This window comes from Megalobrama amblycephala, linkage group LG9 (assembly GCF_018812025.1).
Source record: "Megalobrama amblycephala isolate DHTTF-2021 linkage group LG9, ASM1881202v1, whole genome shotgun sequence".
NCBI classification, from domain to species: domain Eukaryota; kingdom Metazoa; phylum Chordata; class Actinopteri; order Cypriniformes; family Xenocyprididae; genus Megalobrama; species Megalobrama amblycephala.
The window spans coordinates 18917452-18938068 of NC_063052.1; positions in this window are offsets into that span (position 1 = coordinate 18917452).

Consider the following 20617-nt stretch of genomic DNA (forward strand, 5'->3'; position numbering starts at 1 on the left):
TATTTCTATAATACATAACAAATGTCTGAGTATGACTGAATACAACATTCTACAATTATTTATAGATTGATGTCTTTTATGTATATTATAATGATCTATATGCTATACTATATGCTATTTGATATTTAATATTTAATGTCTTAATTTGGCTTATTATTGTTATTGCTACTGATGCTGAAAACTGTCGAGAAACATAGGTGATTCGACTGCATATACATATATAGGTCTCCACTCATGCTGATTGGGTAGATATGTTGATTGCTGACTGCTGGTTGGAATGATGTGATGATTAGTCAGATCATTTGAATGTATTCCTCCCGAACTTTGTCAATAAATCATCAGAAGTTGACACTGCCGACATAAGAAACGACAACAAGACTAATTCCCTATCAGCTACAACATCAGCTGCAGAGCTTTGTGAATCTATCAAGACATTCTCGTCCTCGCCCACTTTAGGTAGGCCGAATATACCCCCTCCTTTGGCCAGCACTTCTGAATTAGGTGATGATGATACAACTGATACAGGCCAGCAGTTTTCTCTAATTAAAGAACGTATTATATCCACTGATGTTACTTCTTGCGGCCCTGCTGTCACCGAGGAATTGCGTTGTTACTGGGTTAGTAAGGGCGTGAAAGCATCCCTGTTATGTCAAAATAAAGATGCACCATTCCATGCATCAGAGCAATTTTACAATAACCAGAAGAGTTGTTTAAGCAAAACCATGTTCACTCGCTCTATGCGTAATGGTGAAACTGTGCCAAAAGAATGGCTTGTTTCTTCTTTGACTGGAATCGTGTATTGCTTTTTTTTGTCAATTATTTGGGGAGTCTGCGAGTTCTTTTTCTCACTCCAGTTTTTGTGATTGGAAACGTGTGTGCGTGTGTGGAGGAACATGAATCAAGTCAGCCTCATAGAAATGCCATGCTTATTTTGGAATTTCTTGAGGATCTCTAAATTCCTTGTGGTGAGACACTGTCTTGGTCGCTGGTTGCAGCACAAAGGAAGATAATCAGGATCTTGTTGTAGCAGCTTCTTTATTCCAACAAACTCAAAACTCCATAGAACATGTAGAACTCGGAACAGAACAACCAACTTATCACTGACAAGGACAGACAGAGAACTGAGAGAAACACAGGGTTTAAATACAAGAACAAACAGGGGAGCTAATAAGATAATCAATGAGACACAGCTGGGACAAATTAACTCAATGAGGGTAACCATGGAAACAAAGCAGTGGCGGGAAACTGAACAAAGGAGCTGATCAAAATATAAACAAAGTCCAAACACAAACTGAAATGTGACAATACGCCCCCTCCTGAAAAAGCGCGTCCTCGCGCCGTATAAGGACAGTCCAACAGAGGAGGGAGGGAGAGCGGGGGCTCCGGAGGAGGGTGCGGACCAGAGCAAATCAAACCCCAAGGGGTGGGAGGGTGGGCGCACTGGAGGCTGACTGGTAAAGTCTTAGGCAGGGCGGGACGCATCCGGGGCGGTACCGGTGGTACAGGGATCCAGGGAGGTGCAGGCAGCTCAGGGGGCCATGGCGGATCTGGCAGTACACCTTTGGAGAGTGCTCTGAAGGCAGAGTGGGATCTAATGCTTTCAGAGCTAGCTTGCTATTGCTAGCCGCTCCAAAAGTGCCTACCCTACCTTATGTCATAATGTAAGAAATACTGTTTCCGGGTCCAAGCCTCCACTCTTTTCACTTGGGAATACTATATCTCAAAAGCGGTTTATGAGCACTATTTATTCATATTACACACTTAAGCTAAGCTTTTAAAAACTTGCAGCCCCACACAAACAGTGGCTGCAACTGAAATTGCATAATTCCCCACTACAGTATATAATACAGTATATCAGTGAAAAAATGTAGTATGTGTAGTATTGTAGTAGTAATGTAGTATTTTGATTTGTGAATGGCAGTGAAGTGGCGCAACTGATGCTGGTAGGTCATGTGACAATGACAACATGAAGTATGTATTACATCTGGTTTACATTCATACTATACACATTCATACTACATATAAAACATACTTTTTTTAGCGGTCACGAAGTAGTACCTACTCAGGGAGTATGCTATTTCAAATGCAGCCTAAATGTTGCCATAAATGTTAACCAATTACTCTAGCATAGGGTGAGTGCTAATGTTGTATGTTGAAATACAAATAGTGTAGAGCAGTAGACAACAAACTATTCCCTGTGTTTGCTCAAGTTTATCAACACCAGAGAATTTCAGCTGCTGTTTTTAATCCCATCTGGCTGTTTCTATTAAAACTACTGCTGTGATGTTCTCTATGCTTCATGGATGTAACCATGTGTGTTTTGAGTCATTACATTCTATCTTCTCTAACTGGCTGGCTGAAAGAGTCATAGGTCAGAGTCTTGTTGGCCTGTCTTTGATATCTGGTGTTAATGGTCTGCTCATTGTGTTCACTGTAATGATGTTTCATTGTTTCATTTGCAGGCCCCTACTGAAACACTGGAATGTGGGTCAATTGCATTAAAAAGTGTCCATGATATAGAAAGCCAAAGTTTAGTAAAAAAAAATGTGGTGTTCATAGAATAATACTCTTAATGTTTGCAACAATGGTGAACTCAGAAATTATGGGAGACTAGATCCAAGTGCAGAATAAATTAAAATAAATAAATAAATAAATAAATAAATACGGCAAAACAAGAACCAAAGCTGAAAACAACTAACCAATCGGAAATACAACAAAGACCTATACAAAGTACACAGAAACAAAAGGGTTATAAAGGTTATAACATAGGAAACAAGGAATACCTGGGAACAATCAAGGAACTTACTATCAAAGAAACCACAAACAGACTACAAGACTAGGAAAGAGAAAACGGGAACCAAGGCACCAAAATGTCAACATAAAAGTCCAAAACAAAACACAGCCCTGTGTCCCAGTGTTATCCATCCCAAATAGTATGTGAGATTAGAATAAGTGTGTACCAAAGCATAGTGTATTGATTTTGGACTAGCCTCACACGAGAGCACCACAAATGTAGTTATTTATGGTCTTAAATATTAATATTAATATTATGTTTTTGGTCACACATCATATGGTGAGTGTGAGAGCATCAGCTGAATCATTCCAGTATTTTCTCTGAGGTAAACCTTATTCTGAATTCAACAAATAAATCAAGAGATTATTTGTTATCAACTGATATCAGCTATGCAAATTAGATAATCATATACTGACAATATATACTAATGCCAAGGTCTCTGGGTCTCTGCTGAATCCAAGGGTGATGTCTTCCACTTGAACTCCTGAAGCACAGAGAAGGTCCTTTTCCTGGAACACGCAGAAGAAGAAGCCTTGAAGTTGAAGGTTCTGATGTCTGTGCAGACAATCATTATTTTCTGGAAGCCTATGGAGCAGATGGAAGGATCTTTAGATTCTGAAGTCAGTGCAGATCCGGGCAGTCTGGAACACGCAGATCTGGAGGATCTCTGATGAGAGGATTTTGAAGTTGGTGCAGAAATATTTTGAAGATGGGGGCTAAACATTTCGTCGTTGTCTCCGTTGCAGTTTTCTAATTCCCCAAATTCACTTCTTGCAGAACTTCCTTGTTTCTATCTTTAAAGCTTCTTGAGAGAGCAACTTCACAACTCCATAGAGTTGAACTTAGCTTACCACATCTTGGGACCGGAACCTTGAACCAGGACTGGAACAGGAACAGGAACTGGAGCCTGGATCCAGAATGGGAAACTGCAGCAACCCAGAAGCTGGAACAATTCTCTATCTCAGAGACAAGCCTTTAAATCTGTACGCAGGAGGGAAATACAAACTGGCACATTTCAGATCCAGTGTTTTGATTGGCTGATGCTGTCAGAAGTGGCCACTGGATGGCCGCTCTCTTGCATGAGGTTAATTTGCATAGCTTAAAGTTCATGTTTAGAACAATGCCTTTATGGTTTTCCCTATGCATAATTCACTTTTCAAACCAATTTTAGATTAACCTAGGCATCATGCTGAAAACATAAAGACCAAACATCATTGGGTTATGTTGAACTTTTACCAATGCATTCATGTGTAGCACTCATTACATATATACAGTTCTTTTAATAAAAATGGAGAAGATTTGCTCCATTTTGTCCATTGTGTGTCTGTTTTGTGTCCTTTGTGGCTTCAAGCCACATGGCAAACCTGTTTGGTGAGTGGAGTCAGTTCACACCTCAGGTCTTAGGACTGAGGGACTGGGGTGAACAATGGGGAAAATAGTGATGGAATTAGTCTGCTCAAAGACATGCTAATGTCATCATTCTTCCCTTGCACAAATGGTCAGGGTAATTGTCTTTGCAGGCTTATCTCCTAGGCCATCTATTTCCTTGTTTGTGGAACTTCTCTTGGAGGTGTGAGTTTTGGAGTCCTGTGCTTTTCATCATGGCAGATGAGGTGATGAGGGGAGTCTCCCTTCATGTCTGCATGCTGATCACTACAATAGTATGTTGAAAAGTGTATACCAAAAGATTTTCAAAGTGCGGATCCATGCACACTGTAACAGCTAATATTGCCCAAAACCCTTTGCAGGATGATTTGGTTCAAAACTACAAACAGAAATAAAAATTGTTATAAAAAACTACAAATATGGTGGTAGATAAGTTTCAATAAAAGGGTTTGAGTGACTATTAATCAACATTTAACCTGGACAATTGAATGTTATCCATGTTATATTTCATCTGCAACAACAATGTGAACTTTTATAAAGATCTGTTTGACAGGCCAGTTTACGTGAGAGGATGCACATAAATTATGCGACAAAGCATCCGTTAAAGACAATTGATGTAATAGTATGTGCCAAAGCTTGCCTACTCTTCTGCTACACACTCAAAAATATGTATTTTTTCTTCACAAAGAAAAGTACATACTTTCAGGGTATAGTATAAGTAGGCAATACTATTTAAATGCCAATAAAGTGGGTCTATATATATATTATATTATATATATTTATCAGTTCTATTTTGATAAACATGACACAACATAACATTAAGGTTACATAAAAAGAGTACTTTTATAAAAACACAAATTTGGGAGAATCAGCTGAGCTGAATGTGTCAAAATAACTCAAAACACATAGTTGATAGTTGTCTTCGGTGAATCCAGCCAATTGCGAAACAGCTGTTTTGTCATCAGAGCTTGTGTAGCTGATTTGGGACAACTGTAGCGCTTGACCCAGATGGCTGGTCTTGTCTTGCTCTCATGGTACATTGATGGCACATGGGATAGTGATGCAGCAACAACGACAATCAAAGTCAGAAAGAAATTCTAACCAGAATGCACTGCGTTGTCAGACATGTTGTTCTGTGTGGCATTAAGTCGAGCTCACCTATATTCTTATTGGTTCATTGTCTTATGGTTATGAGTTCTGTTTGTTTATTGGTTGTCACAGTCATGTATTCTCCTGAATCATGTATTTAAGCCCACATGTTTGCCTTGTCTAGTGGTTGTTTTGGCTGTTTTGTTGTTTATAATGCATGAACATCTGGATAAAAATCAGTAAGGAACATACTTTACAATGTTAAAATACACTATTACAATATATTAAACAAACAAATAAATAAACAAAACTTTTTTTTTCTTCTTATTCTTTCAAGCAGTCTCAATTCCCCCAGTTTAGAGTTGACTGAAATCACCAAAACCTCTTTGGACACATTTGGAAATCTCTTCTTGCCTGCCGCTGCAATAGACAAAAATCACAGCTATATTTTAACTGATTTTTTCAAGTAAATTTTCCTTTCCCCAAGTCTTGACTTACCATATATCGCTGCCATGGTTGCCTTGTCAAGGGCATTTATTCTCTCTGCACTACTGTCAGTTTTGGTCTTTCCTTCTACAAAAAAAAAACAAACAAACAAAAAAACAAAAACAAAAAAACAAACAAACACAACACATGAACATTTGAACAGGTACAGAGGGCATGCACCATTATCTTTTGACTGGCTTTGGATTTCCTGATATTTTTGTTGACAGTGAACTAAAGCAATTATAGGTATGTTGGATTTTACAGATGTTTAATGGGCATAATTTTTGGACAGTGCAGTAAAGAAACCGACAATGTAAGGAAAGGTAGAATTAGCCTTTTTTACACTTCTGCATCGCATTTTCACATTTACAAATAAAGGGACAGTGGAATCTCACAAAGGCAGATTCACTTAAGCTATTTAACTTAAAGGGATACTTTATCCAAAAATGAAAATTCTCTCATCATTTACTTACCTTCATGCTGTCCCAGATAAGTATGACATTATTATTATTATTATTATTATTATTATTATTATTATTTTCTGTGGAACACAAACAGAGATTTTTAGAAAGATAGGCTAATCCATCTTTGTGAGATCAAGTGGATAGGTCAAAAACCAAACAAACTGGACATGATGGAAATCCATATGACCCAAGTTGATGAATCAATGTCTTTTGATGCAAAACGAAAGGTGTATTTGAGGAAAATACTAATATGTTGCATTTTTTTAAAAGGTGCCATAGAACGTGTTTTCAAAAGATGTAATAGAAGTCTAAGGTGTCCCCTGAATGTGTCTGTGAAGTTTCAGCTCAAAATACCCCATAGATTTTTTTTTTTATTCATTTTTTTATCTTCCTATTTTGGGGCATCATTAAATATGCGCTGATTCAGGCTGTCCTTGGTTGTGGTTTGTTGTATTTGTTACGTGCTCTGTTTTGTTTCTCTGGCTTGTTGTTTTGTGGACTGGATTATCTGGATTTTGACCCCTCGCCTGTTTTGGATTTACGATTGTGGATTGCCCAAATAAATGCTGCAATTGGATCTTTTGCATCTTGTTCTTGTGCACCCGTGACAGAACAAACCACCGTAAATACTAGATCCAGCAGCATGAGTATTCGGATTAGTTCCCCAGCCTCCATTGGAGAGCGGATGGCTCTAGTTCGGGCAGTGGTGGCTCTGCGACAGGAGGGGAGAGAGGTAGGGTGTTTTGCCCAGTTTTTCTGGACATTTTCAAGAGGGCTGCGGTACAATGATGAGGCGCTTAAAGGGGTATTTAACGGATGCCTTGACGACCGTCTGCCTCAGTGGGAGTTGGAGGGGCTCCAGATCCTGGATTTTTGGCGCTTTGTCCATTATCTCTCCCACAGAAGCCGTTGGGCAACCCACGCTCAGCCAGAGCCCGTTCCTGCCTGTAAGTCCACTCCAGAGTCTTCAGAGGAGGTGGGCACTGAGCCTCAGCTTCACTCCGGTAAAGGGAGGAGGAGGAGAAGGAAGAGGGCCTATTCCATCCTTCAAGGATGGAGTCAGCTCCAGCCCGTGAGTCAGCTCCAGCCCGTGAGTCAGCTCCAGCCCGTGAGTCAGCTCCAGCCCGTGAGTCAGCTCCAGCCCGTGAGTCCGCTCCAGCCCGTGAGTCCGCTCCAGCCAGTGAGTCCGCTCCAGCCAGTGAGTCCGCTCCAGCCAGTGAGTCCATGTTGGGTGAGCCACCGCCTCACCCTCATAAGCGGAGGAGAAGGAGGAAAAGGGCTTCCTCCGTCCGACAAGGCCTGGAGACCACTCTAGAGGTTGTCTGTGGGTTCTCCAAGCGCCTTGCCCTGCCGGCACCGCCGCCCAGGCCGCCAGCCCTGCCGGCGCGCGGCCGCCCAGGCCGCCGCCGCCGTCCAGGCTTCCTGCCCTGCTGCCACTGCCCCGGCCATTGGAACCGCTGGAACCCGCCTGGTCAGTTACTCCAGCGCCGCCCTGGCAACCAGCCAGGACTCCAGACCCCAGGGAACCCGCCTGGTCAGTTCCTCCAGTGCCGCCCTGGCATTCAGCCAGGTCCCCGACCCTCTTGGAGCCCCCGTGGTCTGTTCCACCGGCTCCCCCCTGGCCTTCGGTTGGGGGCTCTGGTCCTGGCCCACCATCCCTCCCCCTGATCCTCCTCCTGTCCACCTCCATCCTGAGTTTTTGGTGTTTTTTGTTTTTGTTGTCTGGTGGAGCGTCTGGTAGCCGCTCCTTTGAGGAGGGGTAATGTCATGATCACTAGTGAGAGTGCCCTAGTCAGCCACTAGAGGGCACTCCATCCTGGACTCTTGTTTTCACCCCTTGGACTACAATTCCCATACTCACCCCTGGACTCATTTTCCCACTCATTGCACTCAGCTGTTTTGTGTTTCATCATTAGTGTCTGTCTACTTATACTCAGTTGTGTCTGTCCTTGGTTGTGGTTTGTATTTGTTACGTGCTCTGTTTTGTTTCTCTGGCTTGTTGTTTTGTGGACTGGATTATCTGGATTTTGACCCCTCGCCTGTTTTGGATTTACGATTGTGGATTGCCCAAATAAATGCTGCAATTGGATCTTTTGCATCTTGTTCTTGTGCACCCGTGACAGAAACTATGGTAACTTTAACCACATTTAACAGTACATTAGCAACATGCTAATGAAACATTTAGAAAGACAATTTACAAATATCACTAAAAATATCATGATATCATGGATCATGTCAGTTATTATTACTCCATCTGCCATTTTTTTGCTATTGTCCTTGCTTGCTTACCTAGACTGATGTTTCAGCTGTGCACATCCAGACGTCCTGCCCTTGTGTAATGCCTTGAACATGAGCTGGCATATGCAAATATTGGGGATGTACATATTAATGATCCCGACTGTTACGTAACAGTCGGTGTTATGTTGAGATTCGCCTGTTTTTTGTAGGTCTTTTAAACAAATGAGATTTATATAAGAAGGAGGAAACAATGGTGTTTGCGACTCACTGTATGTCATTTCCATGTACTGAACTCTTGTTATTCAACTATGCCAAGGTAAATTCAATTTTTAATTCTTGGGCACCTTTAACTGTCAAATACAGGCTTAATGTCAGCATGTTGAGTAATAATGTATAAAAAGCTATAGAAATAAAGGTGACGACATTTTATAATATGACTGCTCTGCAAACCAAAACTTCTGGACAGAGCCTCTCCAGCACAATTTTTCAGATGGGAGATGGGACCTGCAACTGTTCCAGACAGAGAGACAGACAGAAACAGAGACCGACAGTAAAAAAGACATAAGAGAACATATCAATTCATAATTTAAACAAATAAAATCAATGAATATGTGACCAGATACACCAAAGACTGGAAACTGTCTTTGGTGTATCTGGAGCCCTAGATTGGTTTAGGTCATATTTTACAGGTCGCACTCAATTCGTTTTTATGGATGGTTTCAGATCTGATGTGGACCCTGTTTTCTGTGTCTGAATAGCTCTAAAACTGAAGTTCTGCTTCTTGGCTCTCCCCACCAACTTGGAAATGCTGCTTCTTCAGATCTTTCAGTTGGTGGTGTTACCCTAGAGCTACACAGTAAACTAAAAAATCGTAGTGTTATCTTTGACGCCACTCTGTCATTTGAGCCTTTTGTACAGAACGCGGTAAAGACCTATTTTTTTTCATCTTAGGCCGAATACGTACAATATTTCTATATTTTCCTTATGTTGCTGAAAAATTGATTAGTTCTTTTGTTTTCTCACAAACTGATTATTGCAATGCTCTCCTTGCTGGAGTGTCCAAATAATCTCTTAGCAAATTGCAATACTTGCAGAATTCAGCAGCTAGAATTTTAACTGGGGCTAGGGCTGGCGACCATATAACTCCTGTTTTGAAGACGTTGCACTGGCTCCCTGTTAAATACCGTATAGATTTTAAAATCTTAATGCTTACATAAAAGGCTCTGCATGGTCTCACTCCACAGTATTTGGCAGATCTTTTAACATCTTACATCTTAGCTCTAAGCTGTTCTCAAAACACGGTTACGATCCAGGGGTGACAGGGTCTTTTCAACGTATGCTCCAAAACTGTGGAACTCTCTTCCAACTGTTCCAACTGTTAGGGATGCTACTTCTTTAGTTTTTAAAACTTTGCTCAAAACATTCTTTTTTAGGAAAGAATGTTCCTAAAAAATCAGTAGCCCTGCCCACTGATTCAAGGACAGAGAGTAGTAGTAGGTAAATAACAGACATGACGCTAACAGTGGATCGAGCAACTAAGCAATACACTTGCCTTTGAAGAGTCCACAATGTTGTACAGTGCTAGGCAAAAACACAGTAGCTGTATTGGATTTGCAGAGAGCCTGAAAAAAAAAAAAAAAAAAATACATGCTGTGTTTGTTATAATGGATCCAACACTTATGTGAGTAAAAAAAAAAAAAAATACTGTGTCACTATTGCTTTGTTACAGATCGTTTGATATGTACGGATTATGTGTATGTCTAACCAAAATCATCAGTGACCAGTGATTTCTGATATGTAATGATTTATGTATGCTTACAGTCAGACGTTTTTGTCTCAAAATCAGTATTTTTGTCAGTATATTAAACCAGTGATAAAGCGGTCAATTTCACATCGTTTCTCTTAGTAGGATGAAAATGATCTGTTATTTAAACTGTGATTAAATTATATATAGAAAGCGATCAAAGAACGCTCCCTTTACAATTGATGTAGATGTCAATCAAACAGCGCAAGTGTTTTGGACTCTCACCAAAACTGTTAAAATCAACAAATCTCTTATTTACATTTTGTTTGCACTGTTAGTTATGATGAAAGCATTCATTAGTGTGCAGAAATCGAATTATAATGACGAGATCACTGCAACCTTATTTGCCACAATCTAAATATAATGCTATAATCAACACTTTTCACGATTGGTTAACCTTGAGAACTGTAATAGTAAAAACGTGCTAAAAATTTTCGAGAGAATTCCACATCTAATACTTAGCCATTTCCATATGCAAAGATGGGCATTTACATTGAAGTCTTACACCAGACACGCCCCTTAAAACAGAGCATCCAAATCAGAGGGCTCAAATCAGGGTAGGAAAAATGTCTTGACAATTTTTGATGTAAAAATCATACTAACATTATAAGTGCACACCAGGAAACAATATAAAATAATAAAATAATGCAATTCATGACTCCTTTAAACCAAATGATAAAAAAAATAAATATTTAGTTTGCAAATGAAACACCATTAATACCAAACCACTGCTTACTTGAACTCCAAAAAGGTGTGAATAACGTGTCGAATTAACAAGTTCACAAGAGAACGTGAGCATCGATACTCCCTAGATTTCATGGTGCATTGTGGAACTTTTTAAGGGGATCGAACGTGTCAGTTGCTCTGGTAGGATTCTGCAATTGAGACAGCCCTTAAAATGGCTGACTCCCTGATCAGTGTCCTGACTACTGAACTAGGGAAATTATTAAGTTGCACCATCAGCTGCTCTAGCAATGGACGCAACACAGAAAAACTATCATTATTGTTAAGGAGGGACTGAGACGAGAGGCGTGCAGATCCATCTGCAAAGTCGTTTATTTATAAACAAAGGCACAAGTATGATATGGGCAAGACAAAGAGCATTCCAGGGACAGGCAATGGTCAACAAATGGAAAAGGTAATCCAATGGGCAAGGCTAGAGAGTAATCCAAATATCCAGGCTAGAGTCCAGGCGTGGGGCAAACAGTATCCAAACAGGGCAAGACAAAAGAGGTAATCCAAGGCGAACAAGAGTTCAGGGCAGGCAGAGAACAGGCAGAACTCAGGAAACCAGGCAAAGATCAAAACATAGGGCAAACAAGCAACAGCAAGACTAGGCTGACTATGGACACTAAGTGTGGCTCCGTAAAGTAGCTATCAGCTAAACCATGATAAACACTAAACAATACTTGGCAATCGGTGAGCTTGTAAGTCAGTGTTTTATAGTGCTTGTGATTGACTACAGGTGTGGAAGTAATTAGAGCAATGGAACATGGGAAATGTAGTCCGGAGTAATATGTAACTGTGCGTGCCATGAAAAAGTCTTTATGGTGAACTCGTGACCTCTGGTGGTGCTCTCTGGTGGTGTAGAAACAGCAGGTGCAGGATACATGACAGGTATGGATTTTTGCTGATAACTGATTGTTCCAGCAATCGGTTATCAGTGCTGATTAATCAGTAAAACCAATCAGTAGATCGGCCTCTACTAAAAATGTGTCTCAGATTTGACCTCAGTACTCACTGGAGATTGTGAGCAAATGAACCAAACAGGGCATTATATTGAAAAATAAAGTTACAAAACCTGGAAAATACAAAACACTATACATCTAGAGTGACAATTAATGTTACATGTGCAACAAAAAAATATGACTAAAACTAAATTTCCCTTTTGAGGTAGATCTCTCAACATTGCGTCATAGCTGACACTTTGGGGAAATTCCTTTTATCCAAAAATGCTGAAGCCTTATTGAATCACGTTATTCCAACTGCAATAGCCAATGGCGCTTGCACGCTTGAGCGAGGGACATTTCCAACCACTGTATTTTATATTATATTAAATATAAAACTTAATGTTTTATTTTTAAGAATTTCATTAATGATGCTTTTAATTCATTATGATATCAGGGCAGGTCTGTCACTTATTTTAAGACTTTATGCATCCCCCAAAAAATTTTAATTGAAATTAAAATTAATTTTAATCTAGAAATTAAACTTGGTCATCATAAACAAAGTCATTGTTTTTTGTGAATTTTCATGTATTTTTGAATACAATACATTAACAGACAGGACAAACATGCTGTCTCAGGATCATGCTTTAGGGGGTTCATGTCATGTTCATGTGGTTATGTTCCTGGAATGAACAACTATTTTTAGGCTTCTCTCATGTGTGCCTGGTAGTCCTTCATCTAGTTAGCATTAAAAGGTTGCTGACCATGACAACCAAGGGCCTACATCTACTGTCAGCATAGGTAATGCTCAAAGAACAGGCTAGGTAATATAAATAATATTTATTATATATAATATCTGCTTCCAAATATTATATTATATATAATATTTGGAAGTAGCACTGGCAGATTTAAATTAATAAAAACCTGTGAAAAAATCTGCCAATGATTGAGATACAGAGTAACAGTACATACAGCGCAATGGTGGGTTTAATAACAAGCTGAACTGATCTGCATGAGCCAAAACGTCTCAGGTTATGTATGTAACCCTGGTTCCCTGAATAGGGAACGAGACGCTGCGTCATTACGCATTGGGAACGCCTCTGCGTGATTGCGTTGTGAAGCACTCGTGAATCTAACCAATAATGTGACGAGACGTCAGAAGCGGGTGAAATCACGAACCAGGAAACTATAAAGCATACCCAGAACAAAGAACGCTAGCTTCTGGATTATGGCTGAAGCAAGACGCTCACAGGTACGCCGGGGGTACAGCAAAGCAACGCAGCGTCTTGTTCCCTATTCAGGGAACCAGGGTTACATACGTAACCTGACACGTTCCCTTTCATGGGAACTGTCGACGCGGCGTCATTATGCATTGGGAATGCTGTCCCAACTACGCCGTAGTGCCAAGTACCTGTCTGTTATCTTTGAGACAGCACAGCTGACCCCGGAGTGGAGCCGACATCAAGGTTATAAAACCTAATAAACGTATGCTGGGAAGACCACCCAGCCACATCACATATGTCATGAATGGAAACTCCTGACATTAGAGCCTCTGAGGCTGCCATACCCCTAGTAGAATGGGCGCGGACAGCTAAGGGAGATGGCTGTCCGGCCGCTTCATAAGCAAGTGAGAGCTTGCCACCCACTTGCTCATCATCTGCTTAGACGCCGGGCCTTCTTTCTTTCTTTCTTTCTCTGGTGGCCCAGAGAGCTAAATCAGTAGCTTTTCTTAGCTCTTGCATGCATTCAAAAGTTGCTTCCCCGCTATTATCAATTTCCCCCAGCAGGTCAGCTTGGTAAGCTTGGAGGATCGACATTGTGTGGAGACACGCTGCCACCTGACCTGCCGCCGACTAAGCTTTGCCCACCAAATTAGATGTTGTTTTTAATGGTTTGGTGGGCAGCGTCGGGGTTTTCAGGGATGATGCAGACTCAGGCGAGAGATAGCTCGCAGCGTCTCTTCAACCCGAGGCATCGCCCCATACCCATAGTGTTTCAGCCCCATGATGTTACTGTATGTGGATGTTTGGGGGCTGAAAACACGATATTGGACTGGTCACTGCCACGACCTCCACACCTTGGTGTGGAGGTCGGGAGAGAAGGGCAGTCCCCGATGCTGAGCACCGACGCTCACCACATCCACCTCCTCAGAGCTGGATAGATGAAGCGCCGATGTCTCTCTCCGGGGGGAAGAAACCACCAGAGAAGAGACACTGGGTCTGACAGGTGAAGGCAGAGATAAGGCTGGGCCCGTCTCTAACCCCTCTGTCAAATTCATTTGTGAACCCCACGAATGGAGCCGCCGCTCTGCCTCGGCAGCAACGGGAACCGATCTGTGGGGAACACTAGCCGCGGCACCCTCCTTATCTTTATCAAAGAGTGCCTGGTGTGATCTCAGTGTTCTGAGAGTGAGCTTCTCACAATGCATGCAGACAACTCCCTCGAGAGCTGCCTGGGCATGCTTAACTCCCATGCAAACAACACACATCTTGTGTGTATCCCCACCCGTGATAAACCGGGTATAAGGATGAACACACTTAGTGAATTGCTCTTGTCCTCAGACGAAGTGATCGTGACTTTTTGTATATAGACAGACAACACCAAATAAGACACACAAGATAACACTGAGCGCTTGCTGAAGACAACAGAAGCAAGTGTTCTTTGGTCTGGGTATGCTTTATAGTTTCCTGGTCCGTGACGTCACCCGCTTCTGACGTCTCGTCACATTATAGTTTAGATTCACGAGTGCTTCACGACGCAATCACGCAGAGGTGTTCCCAATGCATAATGATGCAGCGTTGACAGTTCCCTTGAAAGGGAACTGAGCATGTTTGTGTGACAAAACACTGATGACTTGAAAATGAATGGGAAATGAAAACTAAGTCCCTCAGGTGGTGAATCCATAATCTGAGTACTGAAAGGAAGTCATCCTTTTTCATCTGATGTCATCTGAAGTTTATTTGCTTTTGCAGCCTTGTGTAGCACCAAGGCCAATTAACACTAGCAACATTATAGAAGCTGCTGCGAGGTCTTGGCTTTTTAAACCAACCGGGAGTTCATTAAGACAATCGATGGAGTGCCACCAGAGGCATGACTTGCATGTGGCATACAAATGGTGTCTCCCACCAGATTGTGATGAATTGTTTGCCGTCAAGTCACGCTTTGGTCTGACCCTGGATGAGCTACAGGGTCAGTCTGAATCATTGTTGCAAAAGAGTAATTTAATCTTCAGAAAACAGCAACAACAAAGGTTGTTTGATTAATACAATGAAAGGGAGGGAGACACACACTGAAGAATCAAGAGATGCATTAGTAAGCAACACGATGCAACCCAAAAATTGGTGACGCACAGCAAGGAAATACAATGCTCAATACAAATAGTCATATAATTATGAATATAATTAGAAGATAAGTTGATGTAAGTTGTTTATGCTCAACTTTTAAAAGATTTGCATCTTTTGTTGTTGACAATGGCTTTGTATCCACTGCAAGTTTTTGAAAATTATACCATTATAGTCTCTGTGTTAACTACAAAAATGCAAATTTGTGAAAACAGTGATGTCATGTGCATACGTATTATATGTTCAGCCTATAGTCATGCACAAATACTTGACAACCAAAACAACAATGCTGGACTACAGTACTGTCTTTGTGTGGCTCGAGATACTCATTTACTAGTTTATTAGTAATTCTCCAGCTAAGTGTAGATTTACTGCACCGCTACTACCAATAGCAGAGACACATTATTTACATACACCAAATTCTAACTGCCAACTAATTGTAAATCTTACCTTGCCAACTACTCGCCTGGTATGCATAATACAGCATTTTTAGTTATTTTTCTCAGATCTGTGCAAACATCTTGACAACATTGTCGTCTGCACGCAAAACTTTTAAAAATTGTCAATGAAATGCGTTTCTGTATTTAAGCACTTTGTTGTTGTGTAAACATACCCTCAATTTGTGACAGTTGGTTTACCATTTCATGTCCAGTTTAAAATATGGATCCTGAAGCAAAGACAGTTTAGAACTCTTTAAAGTTATGATTATGATGAAGACAATAACATGTTGTGTACTCATCTGCAGCAACCAACATGAAAATAAAAGGAGTTCAAATGTTTTTAACCCTTTCGCACGTAAGTTTCAAATATTCTGTCTGACCCCCCAGCGTGAGTTTTTTAAGGTGACCGTTATTTAGAACGTATCACTTTATGGTTTCCATGGTGACGCGTCATTGCTTGTGACCATGGAATGGTACTGTATGAATGATGATCTGCTTTCATTTAATTTTTCCTTTTTTTATTAAAAATATTCACAAATTTGCTAACTATAACATGAAATAGCTAATATTCCGATTGACAAATATGTGCAAGTGGATGTGTTTTGCTGTTTAAACACCTTTATAACGATCGCGTCGTTAGTTGAGCCACATGAGCGATGGGCGCCGCCATGTTAGTTTGCACCGCGCAGAGAATCGGATCTGTTGGATTTACAACCCGTGAATTTATCCACTTCTCCCGAAATCCATGAAAGTAAGTGTGCAGGTGAACTGGGGAAGAATAGAGTAAGCTTTTAAGTTACTTTCACAATGTGTATCTGATATGAATTAAACGTGTGGTCAAGTTATAATGGAAAGGGTTGTTATTTCCGTTTCTATAGACATCATTGTGTATTTTACAAACTCTAAATATATTGTTTTGTTAGTACTCATGTGTATTTAAATGTCTGAAACCTGAAATGAACATTATTTGGTTGAAAACACTGCATATGAAAAGCGCTGCGCGCGTCCGTCTCTGGTTTAGCGCCAGTTAAAGAGCGCATGCACATTTGAATTTGGCAGTTGATCACGTAATGCACTGAACGTTCTAATCACACCGGTGTGATCGTACGCTCCTGGGGCCAGCCAAGATTTTCACACCGGTGTGATCGTACATGTTAAAGGGTTAATGAGCAAGTAAGCTAAACTCCTACAATTACAGACTTCAAGCTATATGCTTTAAGATATTGTAAACGGAGAAGAAAACAGCTCTACAGCATTGTTGATTTTAGTTCATGTCTTCAAAATGTATTCATAGCTTTGTGTTTTGCTAAAATTAAACAGATGTACCTTGTGAGATTTACACAATTACAAATGATTAGTATTAGTGAATGTATAGTAACTAATTTGTAAAATGATTGCATTACACATAAGTTATATATATTATTTATAATTATTATATATATTCATATGTTGAATACTGCCCAAAAAACAAAAAAACAAATTATATATATATATATATATATATATATATATACATACATATATACACATACATATATATATATATATATATATATATATATATATATATATATACACATACATACATACATATATATATATATATATATATATATATATATATATATATATACATACACATACATACATACATATATATATATATATATATATATATATATATATATATATATATATATATATATATATGTGGCGAGGGGGATGTGGTTCAGCGAAGTCTGCAGCGGGAGAGAGAGTCAGGAGACGAGCGGTGAGTGAGTGGGTTAAATGCAAATGACTGTCTCTTGTTTCAGTAATTGGTGTGGAGAGAGTATATAACACCAGGAGAAACAGGAGTGGCTGAGAGAGAGAAGGACTACTGACTGCTGCCCACACTGGATTTATGCTGATTCTGTTGGAGAGACTTTGTGATTTATTTGTGACCGTTTTGTGCCTGTCTGTTTGCAGAGACTAGTGACTCTGACTAGTGACTAGTCAGAGACTAGTGACTCTGGGACAAATAAACCCTCTTAATCCTATGCATTCTCTATATAACCACTTGGGAAATGTATATGTACATGTATCCAATTTTCCCATCTCCTGACTTTCCTTTTATAGGCTTTATTCTATGTATTAATTCTCTCTTTTGAACTATTTTGGTACTAATGTTTCATAGTTGCAAATTTATAGTTAACTGAAATCACATTGGTAGCATGTTTGGCATCTACAGACTCCAACTTTTGTTTCCTATTTGGCAATTTATGTTACGTGTTACTAACTCTGTGACTCATTAGTATTATAATAATCTAGAAGGTTCTTGTCTCATTCATCCAATCCAGTGTCTTATGCCAACATCTTGCTACAGAACAAAGCCTCGTAAAATTTCCCTCTGAAAGGGAAACTTCTTATTGGCTCAGACACCTTAAGAGGGTGTGACATCTTCACTCCTTATATTCATTGATCACAAGATCAAACCCTCTTCTTTTCTCTTCTCTTTTACTGACAAATGCTGATGTCAAGATGATGCTGTAAGAAGCTAGAAGCTTCTAAGGAACCCCAAGCTTGTGCCAGGCTTCGGCCTAGACCTTCCATTCACCAAAGATCCTCTGAATCCAACTGGTTCTCTTTCATCAAGACAATATCAGCAAAGATTCAATGGGAGCCTCCACAAATTGCATCAGGACAGTTTTAATTCAACTTGCAGGGGTTTGCTCAAGGCTGTTGATCTGCTGAATTTCAAACAATGCTATAACTGTGCGGTCTTACTGTACATTATTTAACATCTATGCATGTATGTGTGTGAATGTAGTTAAGTGTTTAGTCTAGTTAATAAAGTCTTGTTCATGACACAAGTTGTCTGTGTTTCACGCTTATATACTGGAGTCCCTATTCATGCAGATCCTGACTACAGGCTCTTAGTAGTACTGTACAATAAGATTGTTATTTTCCATAACCTGGAAATGAACATTTCTTAGAATTAATAAACAATTAACACTGGTGTTCAGGGTCTAGCTAACGTGGTTTTTGCCTGTGTTGGGCTCGCATTTGCTCAGTACTAACATGCCTCGGGCAAAACGTTTTCTTTTTTCTTCTCTGATCTGCCTCATTTTTTTCACTTCCAAAATGAATATTGGATATTTACCATCGCAGCTAAGGGCCTTGAATTGCCACCCGTGTCTCAATTCTGTGACATATGAATGCAGCCGGAGTCTAGGGATTCTCCAGCACCCATGATACATACACCGCTCACGGCATGTCTTCAGGAGTACCTTTTGCTCTAAGCCTGATACCCTTCCATGCATCTGGAATAACCATAGATTGTCGTCCATGCCCAGACAGTTACCCGCTGGCAATACTATACATCGCTCTTTAATTTATCTTACTGATGCCCACCAATGTACCGCTAACTTGAATTCCCTGCATCGTCATTTTGCGCTTCTGAACTGTCAATCAATATCGGACAAAGCCCCTTATCACAATGAAATTATCACTGACAATAAGCTTGACATTTTTCTTCTCACTGAAACTTGCCAAGTTCCGGATGATTTTCTGCAGTTGAATCTTCTTGTACCTGAAGGATATAAGTATTTGTCCAGACCTCGACTGCATGGTAAAGGGGGTGGTCTCGCTGTCATTTTTCGGGACAATCTCCGACTCACGCAACTTAATTTTCACGATAACAATTCATTTGAATATATGTGACCCGATCTGGCGAAATGAGTCGGAAGTCGCAATGTTCTATTTTAAGATATGGGCCGATAATGTGGAAAAACAATGAAAAAATATATATATTTTTTTAAGCTAATTTCAAAGAACAGACTTTCAAAAATAATCTCCCAAAGTTTCGAAGTCCAGATAATTGAGTAAAGGTATTTAAATGGCTATTACATTTGACATGGTTTTACTAAATTCGTTGGAAATGAACTTCTCAACTCCTCTCGTCACTTATGAGCATTTCCCGGTATCCCCTGAAACGTCATTATCTCTGCTCTACAAATATGGTGTTACACGTTGTATAGAACCAATCAAAAAGCTTAGAAATGTAAACACACTGACCTAAATGCTGATTTTTAACAATGGGAAGCCCCGTTTCGACTAACAGGCACGCGATCGGTCCAGCCATCCTCCTGTCAGACTAGCGTGCCTTATAAAATAAAACTCCCATTTGCGTGTCTCTCTTTAAAAGCCAATAAAAATTGAATCCATATAGGTAGCACAAAAATTCTTTTTGCATACAAAACCAAAGACTTTAAACTTTCATATCAAGCCCTTTCCTCCAACATGCTTCTGTTGCATTGTTTTCACCCTCTAATGAGTCTGAGAAATATGCGTTTACAACAAAAATAGCACAGCAGCTAACTGAATACAAGTATGTATTTCACGTGCTCATAACTTCATGAAAAATGCACAGATCATAAAAATCGCACATCAATATTTAAAGCAGATTCTCAAGATTAAAATGAATCCAAAATCAATATAATATATTGCGTTGATCACAAGATATTACTCACGAAATGATTTAACATACTTGGCTAAAAACATGTCTCTCATCTCTCCGGGATGCAGTGTGTATCCAATGTTCCCGGACCCATCCATGTTCATTTTCCAACATGGAATAACACAAAATAGATATCATTTTAAAGCTTTGAATCTCATCTTTTTAATGCATTTTGAAAATGAGGCGCTGAGAAGCACCTCTAAACCGGAGTTTACCGCCCGTTGGCGCCACCTGGCTGCGGAAAAAATGAACAACAATTTTTCAAACTATTCTTTATAATATCACCACGAAATTTGAACCAGATGCAGCTCACATATAGGAGAGCATCACCAAAAAAGATTTTTTTTAGCGATCTTATTGTGTTCCTGAGTTATTCTATGTCAAATAAAAAAAGAAAAATTATTTTTAAA